The sequence below is a fragment of the Chlamydotis macqueenii genome, chromosome 2, assembly GCF_036417535.1.
Source record: "Chlamydotis macqueenii isolate bChlMac1 chromosome 2, bChlMac1.mat, whole genome shotgun sequence".
In the NCBI taxonomy this organism is placed as follows: domain Eukaryota; kingdom Metazoa; phylum Chordata; class Aves; order Otidiformes; family Otididae; genus Chlamydotis; species Chlamydotis macqueenii.
In genome coordinates this window covers 1,097,415-1,120,509 of record NC_141557.1, presented here as the reverse complement: position 1 = coordinate 1,120,509, position 23,095 = coordinate 1,097,415, and positions in this window count along the sequence as shown.

The following is a 23,095-nucleotide window of genomic DNA, read 5'->3' as shown; positions in this document are numbered from 1 at the left end:
TACTCAACTTCTAAGTAGCAAAAAAAAATGTAAGAGAGAGAAACTTTGAAAGTCTATGAATGCTTCCAGCTTTGAGTCAAAAAATGTGGGTTCTTCTGGCTGTTGCACAGTCTTGCCACACCCTGAAAAAGAGCCAAGACCTGCTGTACAAACGTAGACACCAGTCCTTTAAATAAGCCCTACTGAGCTCACCACTAGGCCTAGGGCCTAGCAGTTCTGGACCCAGCTGTACTGCAAAGCAGAGTATTTGCACTGTGTCCAAGTCCCATGCATGGGCTTCTCCATTTGCCAAAAAGCAGGGATTGATTTGTTCTCTTTAACCATTTACACAGCAATTCCTTTATCACTTCTCTGCTCCATTGAAAGAGAGGTGGGCCATATCTTTTGGGCCAAAAGTATGAGCTACTTATTTCTAAGAAGAATAAACTCTCTGGACAGCTGTTAACAATCATCTCTTAGAGTGTCTGATGTCTTTTTTTGTCCTTTTTCTCCAAACCCTTGGGTTTGACCAACCCTGCAGGCCAGTCTTGGAGGTGTCTATGTTTCCCATAACTCTTAAACAATATTTTGGGCCAGATACTCAGCTAAACCAAATCAGTTTACCTCCACTGACCTCAGAAGGACTAAGCTGATAGATAACAGCTGAACACCTCTGTCTCGTCCAAAAGATTCTGTTGATTTACACCCACAAAGGTCTGAATCAGTATCTCTCAAATGCTTGCCTTGCTTCTGTGATAGATCTTTGGCTGCTATTAAAGTTCAGCATCCTCTAGAAGCTTCTTCTAGTAAACCTGGCCACCAGCACTGGGTCAGAAAGAAAATCAAGGCTAATCTTGAAAGCAAGTACCTTTAATGGAATTAATTTGGGAGTGTTTTCAGTAGGGGAGTCCAGAATTCCTCCTTTTTCTCAAAAGTTCTCCAGGTCTTTTTTTTTCTCTCTCCAGATGTTCTCAAGTATCTACAGACACATTCCTTAGACAACCCCTTCATATACAAGCAGGTAACTTAGCTACCCCTTTGCACTCCCCTTCTTAAACAGGTACAAAGTCCATTGACTTTAGTAGGATCCTGTCTTGAAACCCCTGAAGTATCAGCCTTTTGATTAATCCTGCCCAACATCCATTTTCCCTCTTAAACATCAAACCTACATTGACTTAGGCATCTCAGAGATAGAAGCAAGCAATGGATGGGCTGAAGGGAGGAAAGAAAGGGAAAACACCAATAGTTTGCATCCCATTGGACTTTGGGTTTACTGCTGTTGTATTTGAAGTGTCAAACTCTTTCTGAAGACAATAGCATCTGTTTCTACGGCATCTCTCTCTCATCTTGGGCTATGGTTCATTTCCACTTCAGCTTAATAAGAATACTCCCATAGGAATGTTTTTCCCTTTCTCCTGTTTGCTGATGACAGTGCTAAATAAACAAAGCAATACATCAATCACTCTGATCAGCTACCTGGACCAGTCCTTCCAGTATCCTGCTTCAGTCTTTGTCATATCGAGTACTTTATAACAAATATTCAATTTCGCTGACAATCAGAATGTCTATCATAAAATAAAAAAAAAAATTAAAAATGAAGCTACATTATGTTTTACCCAAAAGTGCCACGGATATTACATGAAAGAGACAAAAATCCATCTTGGTATAAGATCCAACTTGATAAAATCCTGGGGAAATTTAAATTACAGGCTGCACTATAATCTCTGAACTCAATGAGCCAGGAGCATAGAAATGCCTTTCCCTTTCTCTAATCATAAGTTTGAAGCAGGTGAAACTCTCCACAGATCTTGGTGGCAATCAATTTTATTTCACTGCAGGAAGAACGACTTCTGGCCTCACACCAATGTAGCTCTGCAGCAGTACTCACATTTCTGAGGATTAAAATTTTCCTTTGTTTACATCTGAAATCCTGTTAGAGAAATGGAATGGCAGGGATGAGAAAAAAAAAGTATTGTGTCCATTCCTCCTCAAGGCAGTATCTTCATGTCCTAGTCTCAAGACAAGAACTCAGCAGAACAAGCTTTAAGGCTTGACTCTGCCAAAGACATGACCTAGGTCATCATCAGAGGCTGCCAGTGATTCAACTTTTCTTTAACTGTCTCTTTCTGTAGCAAGAAGAGAGATTTTTAATTTTTTTTTTTTTTTGAGTTGCCAAGTAAGACATAAGATGCAGGCAGAAGGGAAGGAAAGGGGGAGGAAGCTGTGAGAGGGATAGTTTGAAGATATAAGAAAAGAGTATGCAAATACCCTTCCCACAGAGACCTTCTCTAGCACATCTCCAAGATCAGACCTCTGTCTCATGGGACAAGGGGCAACTCTCAAGCAGAAGAGCACACACAGAATTGTGTGGTGGGGAGAGAAGAGGTGACACCATAGGTGCATCTGACACCTGGGGCAGCGTGCATTGTTCTTCACTTCTCACACACTAATTGCATGAACAGCCTTCACTGCACAACTGTCTTTATGTCTTCGGTCTATAGAGCACTTTTGGTTGGGACACTTTGATTGCAGACCATCCAGAGAGTTTAAAGACAATAGAACCACTAGAACTCCATGAGGGCAGGGAGATTCTTCTCCAAGGGAGAATCCCCTCCCTTGACCTGCTGGTCATGCTGCTTTTGATGCAGCCCAGGATGCCGTCGGCTTTCTGGGCTGCAAGTGCACATTGCTAGCTCATGTTGAGATTCTCATCCACCAACACCTCCAAGTCCTTCTCCTCAAGGCTGCTCTCGATCCATTCCCCGTTCTGCCTGTATTTGTGCCTGGGATTGCCCCAGTCCCAACCCCTGTTCAAGACCTTGCCCTTGGCCTTGTTGAACTTCATGAGGTTTGCGCAGGGCCGTATCTCCAACCTGTCAAGGTCCCTCTGGATGGCATCCCCTGTCATTATTTCTGTGTTAAAAAAGTCTGTTCAAAGACTGACAAGAAGAACGAGAGGATCTTCACTTAGGACAAAAGTTTGAAAGGAAATGCTGAGTGAATTAAGGCTATTTTGAAACATTCTACTCTGTGGGAAAGGCACTCTTTGGGTGGCAGTGATACTGCTGGGGTACCCCAGCAATGCTGCTAGAGTCTGACATGGGAGGAGAGGAGCCAGTTCACTTTGTAAGATGTTTGCAACAAGATGGAATAACCCAGATAAATTGTGAATGCGGGATTCACGTAAGCATCAATGCAAAGAAAAAAAAAAAGTTTATTTGAGCATGTCCCCGGTTTTGAAACTGGTACTAGCTTGAAGAGGCGTGAAACTCTGCTAAATGTTCTCTAACCCCATACAATGGACCACCAAGGATTGCCTACTTTAGAGACATGATGGAGGATGTGGAATTTCCTGTTAAGCCACTTAATGTAAATCAACCTCGTAAGCTGAAAAAGGGTATCTTACCTCTGAGAGTGGCCAGAAACAGATACCTTACAGGAAAGTACAGAAATACGGTGAGCACATGATGAAAGTCTGTAGTTCAGGAGCTTCTGAAGATGGATATGATGTCTTTCTACTTAACAGCCCTGCATTATTTTTACCTTTCCTAGATTAGTCTACCTGTTGAAAGCCTTCAAAATTTAACATCTACACTGTCTTAAACAAGAAGTTTCATAGCTTAGCTATGCTTCATATGAAAAATTATCTCCTTTGGCTTCTTCAGAACCTGCTACTCAGCACTTCTATTTGATGGCAGAAGTGTTGTTAGTGCAAAATACAATGAGGAATACTGCCCTAGTCACCTTCCTCACGGCATTCAGGATTTTATTATCCTGCTGGAGCAGGTTCAAGCACAGTGCATTCCACACCTTGCCCAACTTTCCATCATCCAGTTGGCTCACAAGCAAGATTTGTGGGTATATTTCATTATATCCTAGTAAACTGGTCATACTCAGGTGGAGCTTTCTAGCTGGGACTGGGACTGTGTTTGCAGAAATCCAAAATAGAAAGTCAGGAGACCGAGGCTTGAGAAAAGTTTTGGATCTTGGCTGTGAGAACATAAATAGCTGCGGTTGGAAAGACAGGACAATGCATTTATGGCTAGATCCTCATCTCTTTGAGCTCACCATAAAACTCCCACTGACCTGAGTGCTGAACAAAAGTAGTCTGAAGTTCAAAAGTGTGAATGGATTTGATTTAGAGCAGGAATTCTGTCCTCAAAAAAAAAATATGGCAATATCTCAAGTTCTTGCCTCCCTTTTCCCTGTTATCCTCACCACATCAGTAGCTGGACTGCAGGGTCCCACTCCAGTGGGTGGAGGTTATTTTTCAGATGTCAGATACATGAAAACTTCTCATCTTATGCTATGAAATCAATGATGCGATAAATTAATTTAGACTCTTTCTTTCTGTGGCTGGAGGGAAGGAGTCTGGATGAAAGAGGAACACGGGACTCTGTGTTGTTGTTTTGTTTTGTGGTTGTTGAGGTTTTTGTGCTTGTTTTATAGTACCCTTCAAGATTTTGATGCAAAAGGTTGAAACGTGTAGATAGTTCATAGGAAGCACATGTTTAAATAACAGAACATACCGAATTTTTCTTTCCCTATCCTTAGCCTGTCTGCTTGCTATGGACAGAGACAGTAAGAGCCTAAGAATATCAGCTGGTAGCACATCAACACACACACAAAGCATGATAAAAAGGGTCACTCTTTTTCAACTCGTGGCCAAATCCCACATTTCCAAGCAGAAATCTCATGGAGGCCCTTTCTTCTGGGAGTAAAGTTGGAGGAAGCACTTTGGCTTCAAACTTGCATCCTAAACAGGAGTTGCCATTGCTTTAGGACCTTCCACAAGTCATGACTCCTAGGATAAGAAGAGTTCTGGATATCAATTCTGAGACAGTATCCTCTATTTCACTGCCTTCTGGGTCCTATAGCTTCAGCAGAAGTTCATCAAACCTGAGATGTTTGGAACAAACTATGCTGGATTTACTGAATGAGTGCGCCCCAGTGTAACATGGTCTGATTAGAAAATTTCTCTGCATTCTCTGTTCTCATTAGGAGGGCCTTCCTCTGCCAAGCTGTGCATGTGAAGCCAGCTGTCACCCTATGGATGCTCTAGAAAAACTCCCTCTGTTTCTGTGACAGAACAAACTAAACCTACAATAAAGGGAAATTGCATAATAGCTGTAGGTCTGTCGACCGGACAAGAACAGCTGAAGATATGCCTATCTAAAATCTTCAGAGTATGGCAATTACCCACACTTGGCAGCCTAAGATGAGGGGATCGTATTTCTTCCAGACCTCCCATGAAAATATGCAGCAACCCCACATGAGGCTGTGTTTTTTGTTGGGAACCCTTTGAAGCCATTCATCTTGCTACAAATGAACTCTGGCATTATTATTCCTTGTAAAAGAACAGAGCAAGGAAGGCAAATATCTGCTGACAAGGACAATGCTTCTTTGTATTTTGGCCTTATGGCAGCTCCAAATACCAAAAAAAAAAAGTCAGTTACCACTACAGTTCAGCTGTAATCACTGTGGAAGGACCCATTTGATAATTGTGATTATTATGGCAATGACATCGGGAAAGTTGAGCACACCATAGCGCACAGGGCTGTCCAGGAGCAAACAGAAGACTCTCCACCCTGCTGCAGATGCACAATCAGTTGGTTGTATCTCACCTCTTGGACTTCCTTTGCGATCAACAGAAAAAAAGTCAGATGAGCCCCTGATTTAGGTATTTGCTTTAGAAGCACATGCCAAGACTATACCAGCTCCATTGACTAATGCTGTTGCTTAGTCTTGGGAATCTATTGATACTGCAGATGCTCCAGGGTATTCCACCCAAATTCCAGCTGCTGCTCCAAGAGGATGCAAGGCTTTCATACATGCATACATACATTTCATTCATATCTTCCAGTCCCATGTGGAGGTCCTAGGAAGTGTCAAGTGCCAAAAAATACCTATGCTTAGGGAACTCCACTCACCATAAAATGACTTCTACATCTGATCTCACTTTACACTTGATGGAAATTCAGCGAGCATCATTAATTAAGTGGATACTGAGAGCCTCTTATTCTGCATATTAGAATTACGAATACTACATATTCTTATCCTAGCAGTTGTCCAAACAGGTCAGATGAACTGAAGGTTCTCAGTAAAGAATGCATAGTGTGAAACAACCTTGCGTCAGGAATGAAGACAAGAAAGCAAGGGTCCTCATTCTCAGGGATTTTTTTTTAACTAAATTGTACAGTAATCAAAGTCAAGAAATAACTATTTTTACATGTATTGCATACAAGGATGAAGGCTAGGATTCAAACTGTCAGCTCTTAGCACCAGTATTGTTCCTCTCTACTGCTCAAAGTACAGATGAACCTTTTGAAACTGCCATCACCATCTCACCTTTTCAGAGGGTTTATCATTGGAAAGCCACAACAGTCAAGACTTTAAAATGAACAGAAATACTCAGGCACTCAGCTTTCTCTTAAAATATGTAGGAACCCAGATTCTGTACCAAAGTGTCTTTGGGAACGCGATCTGGACCCACTTCAGGACCCAATCTCTCTCGTTTCAACCTAGACAGTTTCTCCTAGACTTGACTCCATAAAGCTTCCAGCTCATCAAAGCTAGAATCTACTTGAAGAACAGTGTCTTAATCCCTCTGTGGTTCAAGTCCCCAGCTGGGGACTGAGGGTGATGCTACACTCTCGAGTCAAAAATTCATCAGAGACCGCGTTTCTGAGCCCACGCTTTTGCAGCACCTGACTCAGCAAAGCCACCGAGTGCTCATGTAACGCAAACAGCTACTTGTAATAAAGAATGATAAATGGTTTGTTGTCTTTCTTTCCCTTCCAAGAGCTGTCTATTCAATTCTGAATAGTTAAGTTAAAATACTTAAAAGAAACAACAGACATACATTATAACGAGAGTCAGTCAGCCATTTCAACCAAAAGGATTTATGGCAAAGCTGGATCCATCAGTCAGTCTATTATTATTTCTCACTTGATTAATCCAAACCCCATCAAAGCCTGTTCAGAGACTCCTGGGGTTTGGATCAGCTGTTTTGCAGTTTTTCCCAAAGCAAACAAAACCGATAAGGTTAAAGAAATGTGAAGAGACAGGAGAAACACAAAGACCAAAGCTAGACATTGAGCATCCCCTAATCAAGAAGCAACGAGGCAACTTTATCCCATGGGATGACAAAAAAAAAAAAAACCAAAAAAAAAACAAACCCCAAAACGTAATGTTTGGAGATATTAATAAATTCTGAATGGCAGGATAGAACCTGAAGCTCCTTGACTCATAAGTCACGAGGGCTCTGTGCAGTTCTTCCTGCATGGTAAGCACAGAGTTGATTTCCCTTAAATTAAAGCTTTTTATTTATCCCAGTATCTGCTTACAGGCAGTTTCCAGGATCAACTGAGGAACTTTTGGCTCTCAATTTCACTTGTTGTCTGGTGACTTTGGTACAGATCTTCTACAGGACCCTGGCCGCATCTGACATCTTTCTGTAGGCTTCTCATACACCTTGAGTCTCTGGATATGCCTTGGACATAGGGACAAAGGATACTCATTTGTGGGCAACCAAATCCCATGTCACATATGTCATTGAGACCTGTGGTAACTTCTTCTCTGTGTGTTTAAGGCAACTGGTTGGGGCTTTGCCAACCAGGGTGCCCCACCAGCTCAGGAACCACAGCCAGAGGTACACACAAGGAATCAATCTCCTTTCTTTATAACAAAATAGCAGTACGGGGAGTGGATGTATCAGATGCTTAATGAAAGATGGAAATCCAGCTGAAACATTCTTAAAGTTTCTGCTGGTCACTTTGTAGCACCAAAAGGTCACACATGTAACACAAGCCGGTTATTTTGGTACTCATTACCTAATAAAGATGAATTACTCACAGAACTGGAATTTGTTGGTTTCTGAGGGATCAGTGATTGTAGCCTGATAACAGTCCTTATAGGAAAATGGAAGGTTCTCAACCCATCATTTATATCCTTGGTACTTCTGAAAGGCCTCTTCTCCCTGCCCTGGAAAGATTAATGAGTAAAATCAATTCAGAGGAGGAAAAGTAGATGAAAAATATACATGAACTCTGGGAGTTTTTTGTCTGATAGCTAAAGATATGTGATTTCACAAGGAGAGATGGCAAATTGAAAACAGAAAGAGTCAGAAAATCAATATGAAATAAATTAAAAAAAAAAAAAAAGAAAAACAAAGAACAGAAGTGGAAGATTTTGTAATGCACAAAGGCAAATAATGTTTGAGAACCTAGAGGATTCTCGTCAGAGAGGACCTATTTGAAAGAGCTTTTAAAAGATATCTGAAGAAAAATTTGTGTGCAGAAAGAGTAAAACTATGTCTAGAAAAAAAAACAGAGCTGATCAGTAGCACTGCAGAAAAAGTTTGAAAATATTTTGCAGTGTGGAGTGAAAAAGTTTAACCTTTTCCTTTTATCGAAAAGAAGATTCAATCTGTTATTTTTCAACTCAAAATGAGATGCTGTTCTACACGACATCACAAGGCTGTTAGTGGACTCAGCGCGGGACCCATCAGGTGAAACCTTGCCGCATGTTGAAGGAGGGTTAGGACATTTGTTCTAGCAGTTCCATCGATTTTAAACCTTCTGGGCAGTTTCCAGTCTACAGTCATCAAAACTGCTTTATGAACTGAGAACAGGGAGAGGGTCACACCTCGAGGGCAGCCAATAAACTCTGCAGATGGGACTTGAAGGAAGACGAATGACCACCTGGAAGAGAAGTAAGATCACAATATAAGAGGGATTTAAAGTAGCTACTCGCACTTCCAGTGACCAAACCAAGGGAGCACATGTAATCATTTGAGCTGACCCAGCGGAGCAGAGGCAATATCTTAAAATACATTAATACCTTCATTTGCAGAAGTTTGACAGTTTCCAGGGTCCCAGAGTAATACCTCACCAACCGGACGAGCCTTCCCCTCTTCATCCCTTAGCATCGACTAGTTTATTTGTCTCCCCTTTTTTTTCTCCAGACCAGTTTTATCTGATATGGTGTTTACACTCCCATCACAAACATCCTTTTCTCTTTAAGAAAGGCCTTGGGCTTTTGTACCCAGCATTCCCTTTTCTTTCTGCACAGCAAAGAGCAGGAATGGAGCACAAATCGTATTTCACTTATGCAGATGTGCTGTCTGAAAACAAAAACCATCTTGCAAATAACGGCACTTTTCAATCACAACGCATTTGCATATTGGATGAGGAGCAGAAGAGTGTAGGAATAAGCAGAGATTGCTTTCTGAGACCTAAACATTACAAAGTGCACTTAAAAGAGAATCTAGCCAGAATATGGCTAGCTAGATTCCAAAAATTGTTCAGGATGGGAAAGATAAGTCCAAGATGGTCAGAGCTACAACAATATGCAAACATCTGTCCTGGGTTAAAAAACCTCCACTACTAACACTGCTATCAGAATATGAAAAATGAAAGTTGCTGCAATTCATTTGAAATCACACAAATCCTCCCAGGGAATGAGGAGGCTGGAGCTAAGAAAACATGACTTTATTTGTCCTGCCAGTGGGGGAGTCTGTGGCGTGGGCAGGAGCCACATTCAAGGCAGCTAATGGAGTCGGAGGAGTGTTTTCCTTCCTGAGCTCCTGGAACAATTCTTCAGAGGCCTTAAATGACTGGGACAAAGTGAATGCTCTGGTCAGTAGGGTTGCTGAGCTCTTTGGGTGTATTTATGCCATGACTTGACCCTCTGCCAAGCTTTGTCCTTTATCACGGCTAAGGCATAGCTGTGTGGTGAACCATGACCACATCCATGCAACCACAACTACCATCCAAGATTGAACTTAAGGTCTTTGAAACAGCAAGCAGGCCCTCCTACCGCTTGAGCTATGGAGCAACCGAAGGCAAATATGTGTAGAGAATACAGACTTAAGCACTTAGACTGTGTTTTCTGCACCAAAGCCTGTAAATTCATAGCAGTGATGTGTTGCACCCATGCATATTGCAATTCAGAACAGGCTGAAATCATGTCAGTTTGGAGTATTTGGAGAATAGTTCATATCTACCTTCACTCTTTGGGATAACACTACCTAAGAAGTGATTCAATAAATAGATTTGTGCAGAGATCCAACCGAAGCTGACGATGTTTAAAGACGGATATGAAATCAAGCAAATGTTTTGTTGAAGCAGAGGTTTTCTTCTGAACAAGGTGGGGGTACAAATCTTAATAAAGTTAATCTCTTTGGATCGTAGTTGAAGGTGCAGAGCTGCAGGGGCTTTTTCTACAAAAATGTTGAGGTTGAATAAGCATGCCTGAGTTGGTAAATCCACAGAACCATCATATCTTCCTGGTTTTGACATCATTATGAGAACAAACAAGAACTAACATAGGCAGACTTTTACACAACTTCCTGAACTCTCATAACCTCTGTTCCCACTATCCAGAGGAAGCAAGAACAAACTCAACAATGGCTCTTGGTTTAAGCTAGGCTTGTTTACAATTTCAGATGCAGCAAGATACAGCTTGACCTCAGGTTAACTTTAAATGAGCCTCCAACCATAGTAACATCTTTTTTTTTTTTAAGTGTCCAAAAATGAAGCAAACTCAATGAACCTCTAATACTTCTTTTCCTGATGATACTCAGAAAAATCAATGCAATGCCTTTCATATGAGCCTATTATATGACATGCAGATAGAAAATACAGGTTGAGAATGTTGAGTGATGCAGAAAAAGCATATCTTCCACAGTACTGGTTCCTTCTCCATTCCCTGGAGATTTTTCGTTGATGGAGAAAGTTCAGAAATCTTCATATTAAAGAAGGGACTCATTGATTACTTTCATATAACCTAAATGTCTGCACACACATTGCATTGCTCATTACATTAAGTGAAGTAAACATGGCCTGCTTGAAAATAGACTGTTTTTGTTTTAGCAGGAGAATAAGTTCGTTAACACTCACTCTCAAGGAAGATGGGGCAAGGGAGGAAAGGGCCGTGCAAGCAGGCTGTGATTTCAAACAGCCTCAATGAGTCTGCAAAGTGATCCCATTGATGCAAATCCTGTGTTTTGAAGTGCAAGTGCCAAAAGTTGTGTCCATCAGAGTGCACCAGGCAAAAGATGTTTGTTCTTCTATTCAACTGTTTGTTACAGGTCTGCAAACTAAAATTATGAAAATCCAGTCAGGACAAGTGACTAGGTTCAATACCCTTTCTCTGACAACAGGCAGTGAGGAAAGCATAGAAGAAGCAAGATTAAGTTAGAGCTGTATTTCCCATGGCTGTATTCTACCAGTTTGGGGAGGTCAGGAGCTTAGGACTGTCTAAGCCACCAGATTTATGTTCCAGAAGTTTCTCTAATCCCTTAAAAATCCCATTTATGAAGTTACTTTCCATAACACTCTGCCGCTCAGTTACACATCTGAAATACTGCAGACTTTCTTCCCATCTTTTCTGGGGAGGTCTCTCCACTCTGAGCTCATTGGCTGCATTTTGCCTCCAGTCTTTGAAGCCGTCTTGCACAGATTTTACCCTTTGACTCTGGCTCTCCATCTCCATCTATTTTTGTAAACAGAAAGCCATTTATTTCCATTATTCAAAGATTGCAGTCTGACAAAAAAAAATTGAAGTCGGCACTGCTGCCAAAAGAAGTGGTTCTCCCCTCGTGTCTTGTGCCATTGGTGTGACAATACAGTGAGCCAGATCATGACATTTCTCTGGCTGAAAACTATCCAACTCGATTCATCTCACTACACAGCATTGCATGGACTCGTGAAGGTACAAGGCAGAAGAGTGGAAGAGTGAAAGCACTTCATTAAGAAGAGGAGAGAGGGTGGGATCATTTTTTTCTTCAAGAAAAGATCATGCTTTTCTTCCAGAAGCACATCCTCGCATCGTGAGACTGCATGCTGAAACTATCTCCTTGCCTCCAATACCTCTTTTCCATCATGACTTTTTTAGTAAGTTCAAGAGGACACGGGGTCCTAAGCCTTTCCATCCTGGAAGCCATGAAGCCACCAGCTGTTTGCAGCCTGAAGGTCAGTGTTCTCTAAACAAGATAGTTTTAGTCAGCAACCGGAAAACAGCCTTATATAAAAAATCACTGTGGGAAGCTATCGTTGCGTGTGCAGCCCTAGCAGTCTGACTTGCTGCTCTATCCCCCAGCGGCATCCCGTTGTTCATTTTTCTTTCAGTGCTAAAGAATGTGGTTGGTCCGTGCCTTTACAGCTCAGATAGCCTTTTGTAGCTGCCACCCTCACGGTCAGTCACTGCTGAAATCAGGGTGGTATTCACTGGTAAGCCGAAGTTGTGCTTTCTTTCCTTTGTGTGGAAGGGCACCTTGCCACCATTTTTATTTTTATTTTAGACAATGACTTCTTTCTGAGCACCTCAGCAGGAATCATCAGAAGACACTGCCTTGCACAAAAGAAGAACGTGGCCAGTCATTTTTCCAGGAACCACAGAAGCCCAGATACCACCAGTGAACAGCCTCTGGGTGGAGAAGTGGCTCTCGGCTCATGCAGAGCTCTGCCCTCGCTGGCTGTGTAAGCTAAATACGCACAGACCGTGCTCAGAGGCTAACTGGCAGTAAGGGCTCTCTGTGAATATTCTTAAGCTCTGTTACTCCCCCAGAAAGGGATTTCTGCTTCCAAATCGCCTTTTGGAAACATTTCCTGTCCCATGAATGACTATGAGAACAGCATGGGCTAGGAGCTGTTCTCAATGCACGTTTCTATGTACGCATACAGGCAAGCCACCCCAACTGGAGGGCAGAGAACCTACTTGTAGGACTCATGTAATGATGTTGCCATTTCCTTCAGGGCCCTTGTGACATTTTATATACCAGTTAATAGTGACTCAGAGCCAGAAAGTATCTCAGCTTTTCTGAGAGGGAGGAGGGACTGACATATTGGAATTATTTACAACATTTAAGCTTATGTAGCTGAGATTAAGCACAAAAGGTGCTCCTGTACTCCAAGGGTCCAAGAAATAGAGCTGATGTACCAAAGAAGAAGAGTTTTCTCTCTGTCTGTGCTGTATCTTTACCTCACATTGTTTTAAGGGACATGCACCACCTGGAATAGTTTAGTGGCATGGACCTTCATGCACCATTTCGAGAGAGATAGTATGGCGTTCTAGCTGGTGACCTCAGACAGGCTGGGAAGCTATCCTTTCATCCAGTCTCAGCCATATAAAAATTCAAGGTCTATCCTACCTTGTTGCGTGGTTTCTTTCTAAAATACTGAAAAAAAGAAACCATTAGTTTCATACGTTTTATCCCACCTGTCTTAGCTCTCGCTGTGAAAATAACATGAACTTCCTTCCAGAGGTTCATGCTATACTCTCTGTTCTAGCCGGGGAGCCTACATGTTTCATTTAGATTAAATAACTAAGGGAGGATTAATCTCTTTTAAGGTCAGAAGTCTAAAAGACAATTTGTACATTCTTAAGAGAGTTACCTAACACAGGTCAAGTTAATTGTCTTCTAAAGATGTCTATTTCTTTTTTTTCGTCATGAAGAAAGCCAAGGTGATGAACTTGTAATTAAATATCTAATGCTTGGATATCTGCCTTAGGTAAATATATCTCTCTGTGTGTATGCACAGTAGTTGACATGGTAATTCACAGTAGAGTCCTGATTTTTCCCTAAAACTCCTAAAAATTAGTGAAATACTTACAAATACCAGGAGTTGTGCACTTTGTAACCCTTGGCTTGGGGGATTGGGCTGGCTTTGAGAGGAGTTTTCTCAAGTTTGGTGCAGCAGGGCTGTGCAACCTCAACATAGTTCTGCTGGACAACTAACGTCAAGGTGTGAGAATGCTTGAGAAACAGCCCTGTATGATGAGAAAAGTAAAAACACAGACAAAAGTGTAATTCAGACCATAAGCAGCTTAAATTGAGATAAAATCAGGCAGGATGAATATCAATTTATATATTTTACAAACAAAGCAGTCCAGTTGAGCAACTTCATATCTTCCATAGGTTTCCAAGGCTAGGTGAGTGAGTCCCCCACTAAGAGATGGGACAAACCAACCAACCTTACAGAATATGTTTTTTCCTAGCATGTAAGATCTTTGCATTGGATAACCTGGCAGAAACATTTTCTGGGTGAATGAACACACATACGTTCATGCAGTAAGAGATAGCTTTTAGCTCTCGGCAGCTATGGGGAGTGGAGATTATCTTTCCAAGGGATCCCTTTCAACATGTATTCCTACCAGAGGAAACTCTTATTTCGTTTCTTCCTCTGACATGATATTGCCTCTCTAACTCTGCAATGCCATGGGCCAGTCAGGATTGGTTGGTGAAGCAGAGCCTAAGGAAAGCAGCAGGAGATGTTCTGCAGAATTGCTCCAAGAACACAGGCAAAAAGAATCATGCTGTGATTGCAATAGACTTGACAGCTGTAATAAAGCAGAGAAACGTGCTCTGCCCCTCACCTGCAGCCGTTTTTCTTGCTCTTGATGAGATTTCAGAAGTTAGTTTTTTGAAAGTAGATATGTAAGTTACACCAATAGTTGCACTTCAGCTATTCACTTTTCCTGTACCTTTCATAGTCCATAGTCAGAAATAGGCTTCTCCAAGACACAGAAGGAATATGAAAAGTGTATCAGATTCATAAATACCCTACAAATTCCTATTCCTAATCCTGCAAATTCCTATTTTTCCCCACAGAATATAAAAAAAAAAGCCTTAGTCATTAGCTCAGATGAAGTGACACTGTAGATGTCAAATTGGATTTAATTAATCCCACCCATAGTCCTCTCTAGCCACCCCTTAGCACCAGTGCAGAAAGAAAGGTCTCTACCAAGCAATTCACCTGAGCTATCTTAAATGCCTGTCCTAAAACATAATACCCTTGAAAAGCACCTTCTCCCTGCACTGACTTTTAAGAAAGTTTCTGCAGCTAGATGTGGATAAACAACTGCTTGGACAGTTCTAGTTATGAACCTCATGCCCTATGTACTTTCTGAGTCCTACAAATGCTGTGATCAAGAAACATGAAAAGATACAAAAATAGCTACGTGAAAAAGCCCCTGGGATCACCGTGGGCAGGATGGCCTGTTTTGTCACGGGTGATCAACACTATGAATATGTTATCTTTGAGTGTATACTAATGAATGCCGTGTTCTTTCCATACCAAGGGGCATGGTTTGAGTCTTAGGATAGAGTGTCCCAGCCAAAAAAAACGGTTAGTCACCCCAGAGCAAAACAGCACGCAAACCGCGTGCACAACCAGGAGGCAAGGACACAAGAGCAAAACAAAGGGTGTGCCAACATATCGTGCTTAGTCCAGCAAAATGAACGTTGAGTGGGAATACAAATAGATGAGAGAACTCTCACCAGGAAAGGAGTTATTCATTTATGCTGAAAGACATTACTGGCACAGGAAGAGAGGTTAAAGATTGACCCAGCGTAAACTTAGGCTGGAAATCAGAAGGTAATTTTGAGTGACTGGATCTGTTTGGTTCCACTCTAGGTGATACTGAGTCACAATGTGACCAGTGAATAATTTCCTATATCTCAAACAGGGTCTTGAGAGCATTTGGCTGACATATGGGAGAGGCACAGACGTTATTTTGTTTGGGTAAGACTTTTGGAGATCTATAAATCAAAAATAACATCCATGTTATTTGAATTTTGTTAAACAAATTTTATGTTCAGTCATCAGACAAACTAGATTTTGGTCAGCCTCTGCCAGCTCCTTCACGTCTCGTTTTGCCAACAAGGCTGAAGAACAGCACATATCTATGTGTCTTTAAGTACATTCTTGCTCCCTGCAGAGGAAGGTACAAAAGAGTTCAGCCCCCAGCTCAGCAGACCCAGATGTCAATCCTTGTCACGTCTCTGGATCCCGTTGTGTCTTTGACCAAGTCCCTTTTGTCTTTGATCTACCTTATCTACTTGTACGGAGACAGCCAGTAGAAAGGCACAGGTCAAAATTTTCTGAAGTGTTTGAAACTTTCAAACTGTCATTGGAATAACAAAGCTATCTCCTCACTTCTAGGACACTTCGACATGTAACTGTCTTTGAGGATCTGTCTTCTCTCTGTTTCCCTTTTGGCCATGCTTTTGCTGATAGACTTGGAAGTGGGAGCACACAAATCCATGTACCTGCCCATGTATGCTACCTGCTAACAGCCTTCAACTGGGGACTCTTGTGAAAGCCACTTCATGATATTAGCACAGTCTCAGCCACATCCTATTCCTACTCCTTTTGTTATTAATTTCAATTTTTCCCAGGCATGTAAAAATCTTGGTAGCAGCTTGCTCACAGTTCCCTGTTGAGTCTTCCAGTCCTTCTCTACTTTACCCCCTGTCTGTGTTGTCCAGGACTAGAAATATGCCCAAAAGGGAAGACAAATCTGATGCTTTAAAGCACATTTGGGTATCCCTGCAAAAGAACCTGGGATGCATCTAAATGGTGAGCTTGAGGCACAAGAAGATCTGATGTGGCTGTATGCTATAAACAGCAACAAGCAACTAATATCAGCTGATATGTTATATCAGAGAAGGTGTAAGTCAAAGACTAAATAGTGTAGACATCCATTTCATCCAAATTAGTAGCTAAAATTCACCACATTTCACTTCAGACAGTGATGCTGGGGTTCAGCTCTGGTCTCATGCACCATATTCAAGGCTGACGGTTAGAGCATTGTATTGTCAGTGGTGGGAAACCATCACTTCTAAGGGTGATTTATCTGACCTATGTTAGATATCTACTCTATGAAGATATAAGAAAAGAAAAAAAAAAAAGAAACCCAAACAAACAACTTAAAACCCTCACCAAAACCTGTCAATGGATGCAGTTATGCTTGAATAACTGAGAGAAGAGAAGCAGCAAGCCTATTACTGGGAATTTTCTTCTTGAAAGATTCTCTTCTCACTATTATCTTCTAAAATAATTCTATTTTAAAATGTAATAGTGAGTAAGGAGAAATTGGAGGAAAGGCAAAACTGTTGGTAGCTTTACTCATTATGATACCATCACCCACAGGAAATATGAGTTATATTTCATACTTATTCTGAGAATGGACAATTTTGTGATCCTGTGGCTGGTTGTCAGTCTTCTAGATAAATTCTTGACTATGTTTTCACTTTACTGAATATTAATTAAAATAGCATTTATAGTTCAATTAAGAAAAAAATACTTCTATTAATTTTTAAACAACTTTCCACAACCCCCAAACCCTTCCAAGATTTTTTTCAAAAGCTGCTTTTTGCAAGGAGAGTTAAACTTTAACTGTGAAAGAGAACTGAATCACAGTTCACCTGTGAAAAGCCAAGCAGAAAATAGAACACTGCAGCAATTAACATGTCAGGTTCGTTATTAAGGTGTCTTGGCAGTGCCTTCTCTAGGTGACATTATGCCAAGAGAGGGTCTTCAGTAGAACTGGTCTTGCGTTCAGGTGTGAGTTAATCAGGGTGGTTTAGAGAGATTTGATCCACTTCTACTTCTCTATGCCACAATTTGCTCGTTCTGGAAAAGTGCATTTGCTTAAGGCTTCTGAATACACAGCAAGAGTGGCTGGATGTCCAGTCCGCAAGACCATTGGTACCAGTAGCACCCAGTTGATCCACGTGTACACAAGGTTCAACACATCTTGGATGTAACAGCCTCCCTGCACACATGCTTCATGATGCATACACTCATATTTCTGTAATGATTTTTGTAGATGTGTGTACAGAAGTCCTAAGTGCACTTCCCAGCTTCATATAACGAGGATAGGGATGTCTGGTTGCATATTCGCTCCCTTCTTTAAATCAGGTGGAAACCGCACCTACTGTTGTGAAAAGCTGCAGCAGTAAAAGTTGATTGCAGTTACCTGGAAAACCACGCTTTATCTCTTTGTCCAGTGCAGGTAAACATGGGATTGATTGTACCTTCCTGTGAGCCAGCTAAAAGTTAAGCGCCCAGTCTAACCACGACGAGTTCTGAAGTGACATTTATCTTCATTTCAGTCCCACTAAATGTTTCCAATTACTGTGAAATAGTATTTTCAGGATAGTAATTTACTTAAAAAATAATTGTAATCTTTATTTCAACTCAACCAGATCTGTTTTCTTTTTGGAGTTTCTTATTTTGCCTTGAAAAGGAAACACCAAGTTTTGACCTACTGTAGTTGTAGTATCTCCTACTTCTCCATTTAACCCTTGTTACCCAGTCATTGTCAAATGTGACCACTATAACTACCATGATTTGTAACTTCTGTTGTGGAAATCTTCATCTAAGAAGATTTCTCTTTTTGAAATATCTTCTGTTTCAGTCCCTCTACTACTGGAGAATTTGAAGTGACATTACCTCATGTCTGTTCACCTCCATTCATGTTGCTTCTCATAGCTTGAATGCTACCAAATGTTGAGAATACTTATTTATTCACATTTTTCTGCAAGCTATAAAAGGCAAAATCAGTGTTGTATAATGTATACAAGCCTTACTGTTGCAGCAGGTGGGTGTTCAAGAAGTTTTAACATATTCAGTGACTTTGGCTGCAGCAAAAACTTTCTTTCAAGAGATGCCAGAAACTGTGCAGGATAATTAATTTAGTGCTGCTTTGGCTATCTCAGAAAGAAAACCTGTACATCACAAGACAGCTGCAGGTCTAGCATCAGTCTGCACAGACTTTGTGGCATTTTTCTTCGGGTGTACGAGATAGCAGCTGGGTTGTCACGTTGAGTTTCAGGTTATGCAGTTCAAGGAACACATGGGCAAACAGGAGAAAGAAGGTAACGACAATGATCAGAGGGTCAGTCTGACTGAAAAGTCTGGGTTTGCTCAACATTCAGAAGAGAAAACTGAAATGAGATATGTAAAGAGGTTATTTGCACCTGCCTAAAATATCAATTTCTAAATTCGGTCTTATCTCTCATTTTCTTTTTCTGAGCAGTTTACGGCAAAGCTTGTTCCTCTCCTTGCAACTTAGTGTGCTCAAAGTGCATTGAGGAACACACCTCTTGCCGCTCACCTGAACCAACTGACCAGGCCAAACCTGCTTCGTGTACTGTGATCAGTTTACTGACTCAAATTTATATATATATATATATATATATATATATATATAAAATTAGAACCAAACTAGAATAAAGCCATCAGAAAAATCTCTTGAGCAGATGATTCTGCTACTGGGCCCCCTTTCAAAGACCATGTCATTCTTGGGAAAATTCATCTTCTTGAAGGAATGTGCAACATTTAATTGTAGTCAAAAGCAATGGAGCACATTACTCTGGACTTCTCTGGGTTGGAACACAGTTTTGTCTTTATTTCACCTGCGCTTGCAAAATTATTTAAGCATGTTTTGCCAGGCTTGCAACTTGCTTTGGGTTCAAATGACCCTTGTCTAACTTGTTTTAAACATAATGGGAAAATTACCCACCCATCAGGTGTTCATTACCTACCTTGTGGTTTGGGATTTGTTTTAATAAATCATCTAACTATTTTCAAGGTGTTTTTTAACCTGAAGTTCGCTTAGAGTTGTGCATCTCTGTGGCTTTACTCTAAAAGAAACAATTCCACGTATATGGAAGAACAAATGAATGCCAGCAATCATTCTGCAGTCAGAAAAAAAAAAAAAGTGTTATCAATATATTTCTGGAAATATATAAAAGGGAACCCTTAGCAGAACTATGACTTGAGGAGAAGAAAGCCACACATTACATTCTTCCTAGAAAAGCCCTTGTCATACTGGCGGCTTACTGTAATGGCACATGGAAAGGGTAAATATTATTCTGGAAAAAGCAGCAAATAGTAGGAGGTTTGTATATAATAAAGTGTTTTGAAATGCATTATAAAGAGGAATTAGCAAAAATTAAATAATTTTTACTGTGTTGTGACAGCATAAAATCACTGCTTGTATTTTGATAAGGCTGTTAAAACTCTGAACAGAGTAACAACAATAATTTTTTTTTTTTTAAATCCATGCTTTTTTTGGTAGCCCATTACCAAACTGTGCCCATAGCAAAAGTGCAATAGGACACCAGGATGAGCAGGAGGGCATCTAAAAAGGTGTGGATGGAGCTAACTAGGCTCAGGCTTTGCAGAGCGTCTGAAGGGTGAAAAGGGAGTAGCTCATAGAAGACATCCAGCAGCCTCCAACAGATCCAGAGTCCTTGTTCTTACACGACCTGCCTCCACTGTGTTTAGACAGAGCAGAGAACACTTCTGGACTTTGCTTCATTTTCTGTTTCTGCAGCTTATTTTTAAAATCAGCATACAATTAATGCAATTACTGTCACAGAGGAGGAGTTGTTTAGAAGATCTGAAATCACAGAAGCCGTCCAGATGGACTTCGACTCACCAGTGAATGTGACAGGGGAAGCTTTCCTTCTGTCGTGCTAAGAAGATGAGATAAACATTTTCTTCTGACTTTCTGGATTTATTGCCTCTAGGGTGTTGGCATACATTTTAGAGTAAATTTCCAAAAGCAGAGTTATTCTATAGCAATTCCAATGGTTTGAGATTTGATGGGAGGAGTGATGACAATTAAAAGGATAAAGTAAGATAGATAGCCTTCCCAAACATGGCAAGATATTTTATCATCACAGTTGGTCAGAGCACATTCTTTATGAGCCCACAATGTGCTTGACGTTGTGCAAGGCATCTCTGCCAGCAGTGTAACAGCTTATTGCAATTAACATATCACAGTTCAGCTCCAACAGTTGACCTCTGTGTCTCGGTTCAAAGCATTCGAGATCACTTTCTGCAACCGTCTAAATTTTACATTAAACAAAAGAAAACCCAAAAAACTGAGCAAGTTTGTCTTGATGTCAGTGAATTGCAAAGCACTTGCCACCCTGACACGTCTTTGAGAAAGAGATTTGAAGCAAATGTAGATCCTGTAGACACTTTAGGCAGGAAGGACCATGCTTTTAAGTAATGCAGAAAGCAGGGTTAGTGGGAAACAGGGAGCAAGGAGCTGTGAGCAGGGCTAAGCCGACCTTGTGTCCTCGGTCCCAACCACCTCTATCCCATCCTCCAAGTGCTCCAGGAGAAAGAATCCTCCTCCTGCTGATTTACAGCTATTGCATTGACCCATAAATTAGCTCACACCCAGAACCATTCATCCCCTTATCAAAGCTAAAGAAAAAATGAGGCAATTGTCCTTCACAGCTTCCTACTCAATAAATCTGCATATTTTGAGACCCACTATGCCCTTGCGACGGTTACTGCCTTCCTCCAAAGAGGATGTGAAGCTGAGCCACATGCAACTGGCTCATCCCTCCCTCAAACATCCTGCCTTAGGACGCAGGTGGCCAAGACAGACTCTTTGCAAATGACAAGAAAATAGAAAATCACTCTATTTTTAAATGCTTTTAAAGAGAGATTTCCTCCACTCCCCTTCAATGGACTTCCACTAAATCTTTGGTTTTTTTCTCCCCTGTCTGTGCAATCAGAGTGGGAGCACGGAGGAAAGTATTTCAGTTCTGCATGATTAATTTCTGTTTAAAGAGAAAAAAAATATCCCTGGGGCATTAGCCTGTACCATACTCAGGATAGGACCTTGCTGACTGTTAACTGCTTCTTGCCTTTTGGACCATGACCTAATAACAGACCATCCATTCATTCATTTCTGATAAGGCAACTGTGCTCCTTCTTCTTCATTCTCCTCAGTAGGGAGGGGAACGCCGTGGGCCATAAACTTCCTAGCATTTCACAAGCACCTTGGGATTTGAAAACTGCTTGTCATAATATTGTAACAGCTTTGCAGCTAGGACAGGCTTGGCAGTAGTCACAACACTTCAGATACTGGCCGGACAGAAACACATGCTTCATCATGAAGGTCAAGCAACTTGTTGGTTTACCACCTGAAATTGCAACCTGCAATTAGGGCAATCTGCCTTAGGGCTAAGATATGTCATGACATGACAGCAAGGAGGGTAGTCTGTGGCAGGAGCTGAAAAAAAAGTCTTGCCAGTATTGGAGAAAAGAGCAAAACTAAGGAAACCTTCCAGGTTACATATGTCGATGTACAGATTAATTTGCAAACTTGCCGTGCGATTCCCAGAACAGGGGCAGGGGTGATTTTCAGGGAGTCACGTCCCTAAACATTTTGTACAGCTCTATCCTTCAACTCATTGCAAGCAAATTCAGTGTTCCACTTCAGACACAAGATCTGTGGGATCTGATCAGGGTACATGATCCACTTGAGGGCATTTGATGTAGCTGAGAACTCCCAGACTCAGAAACTATCACAGACTAACAAGTTATGGTGAGTCTCGTGGTGATGCTACTGGTGGTAGTAACCACTCGGGCATGTTCTCTCAGGCCCCTCCAGGATGCCAAACTATGCAAATCAGCTTAGTTTTAGCACATAGTTAGCGTATAGTTTATGCTATCTTGTATTGGTCTGCATTTGGCACAGGCTAGAGCATGGACACCAACCATACCCTGTTCAGCTGATGAACCACACTAAGGTCAGCTCTAATGGTCTCTGAGGATGACTCTAATGGTTCAAGTAAGTAGAAAGGTAGATTAAGCACAGAGGATGGGAAGAATTATGTCTTTCCGTAAAACACGGTTGTTTCACTCCAGATTACATTTCACCTTTAGTGTAAGCCCATATATTTTCAAATGACCTCACCAGTGAAGGTTCCTCGTAACCCAGACCAAGACATGCATTATCTATGAACTTTTCTGCCTTTGAACTCAATGAATCAATGTGGACAGGAAAGCAATTTCTTTCTATCAGTTTTCAATATTTGTCCTCCACGTTATCCTTAACCTTTGTTGTTACATAGGAGTTGCAGGTGAGTTGAGGAGTGGGTTGAGGAGGGACAAGGGTCACAACAGTAAAGCCACATGCTAACTTCTCTGCTGATGGCTTTCTCATAAAATGAACAAAACAAAACTCAAAGGAGAATCACATTCAAAGGTCTAAGCCAGGTTTGCAGTTTGGTATTTACCACCTTTTCTAGGGGCTGCCTTTGGTCTCTGCTTTCATCTCTTTTCAGCGGTCATGGTTGAGTTCAAAACCTCGGCGTTTTCTCAGGTGTCTTGTGGCTTGTCCAGGTGGGGAGGAAGATTGGAGTAGCCTATTCAACACAGATCTCTGGAGCACAATTCTGCTGACCAAATTTTGGTGTCTGGTGCTGTCTGAGATCCCCTTTAGTCTCAGCATGAGAAAATATCCCTGATAAGAATAAATTTAAATTCATCCAAAGGAAAAAAAGTCCTACTAA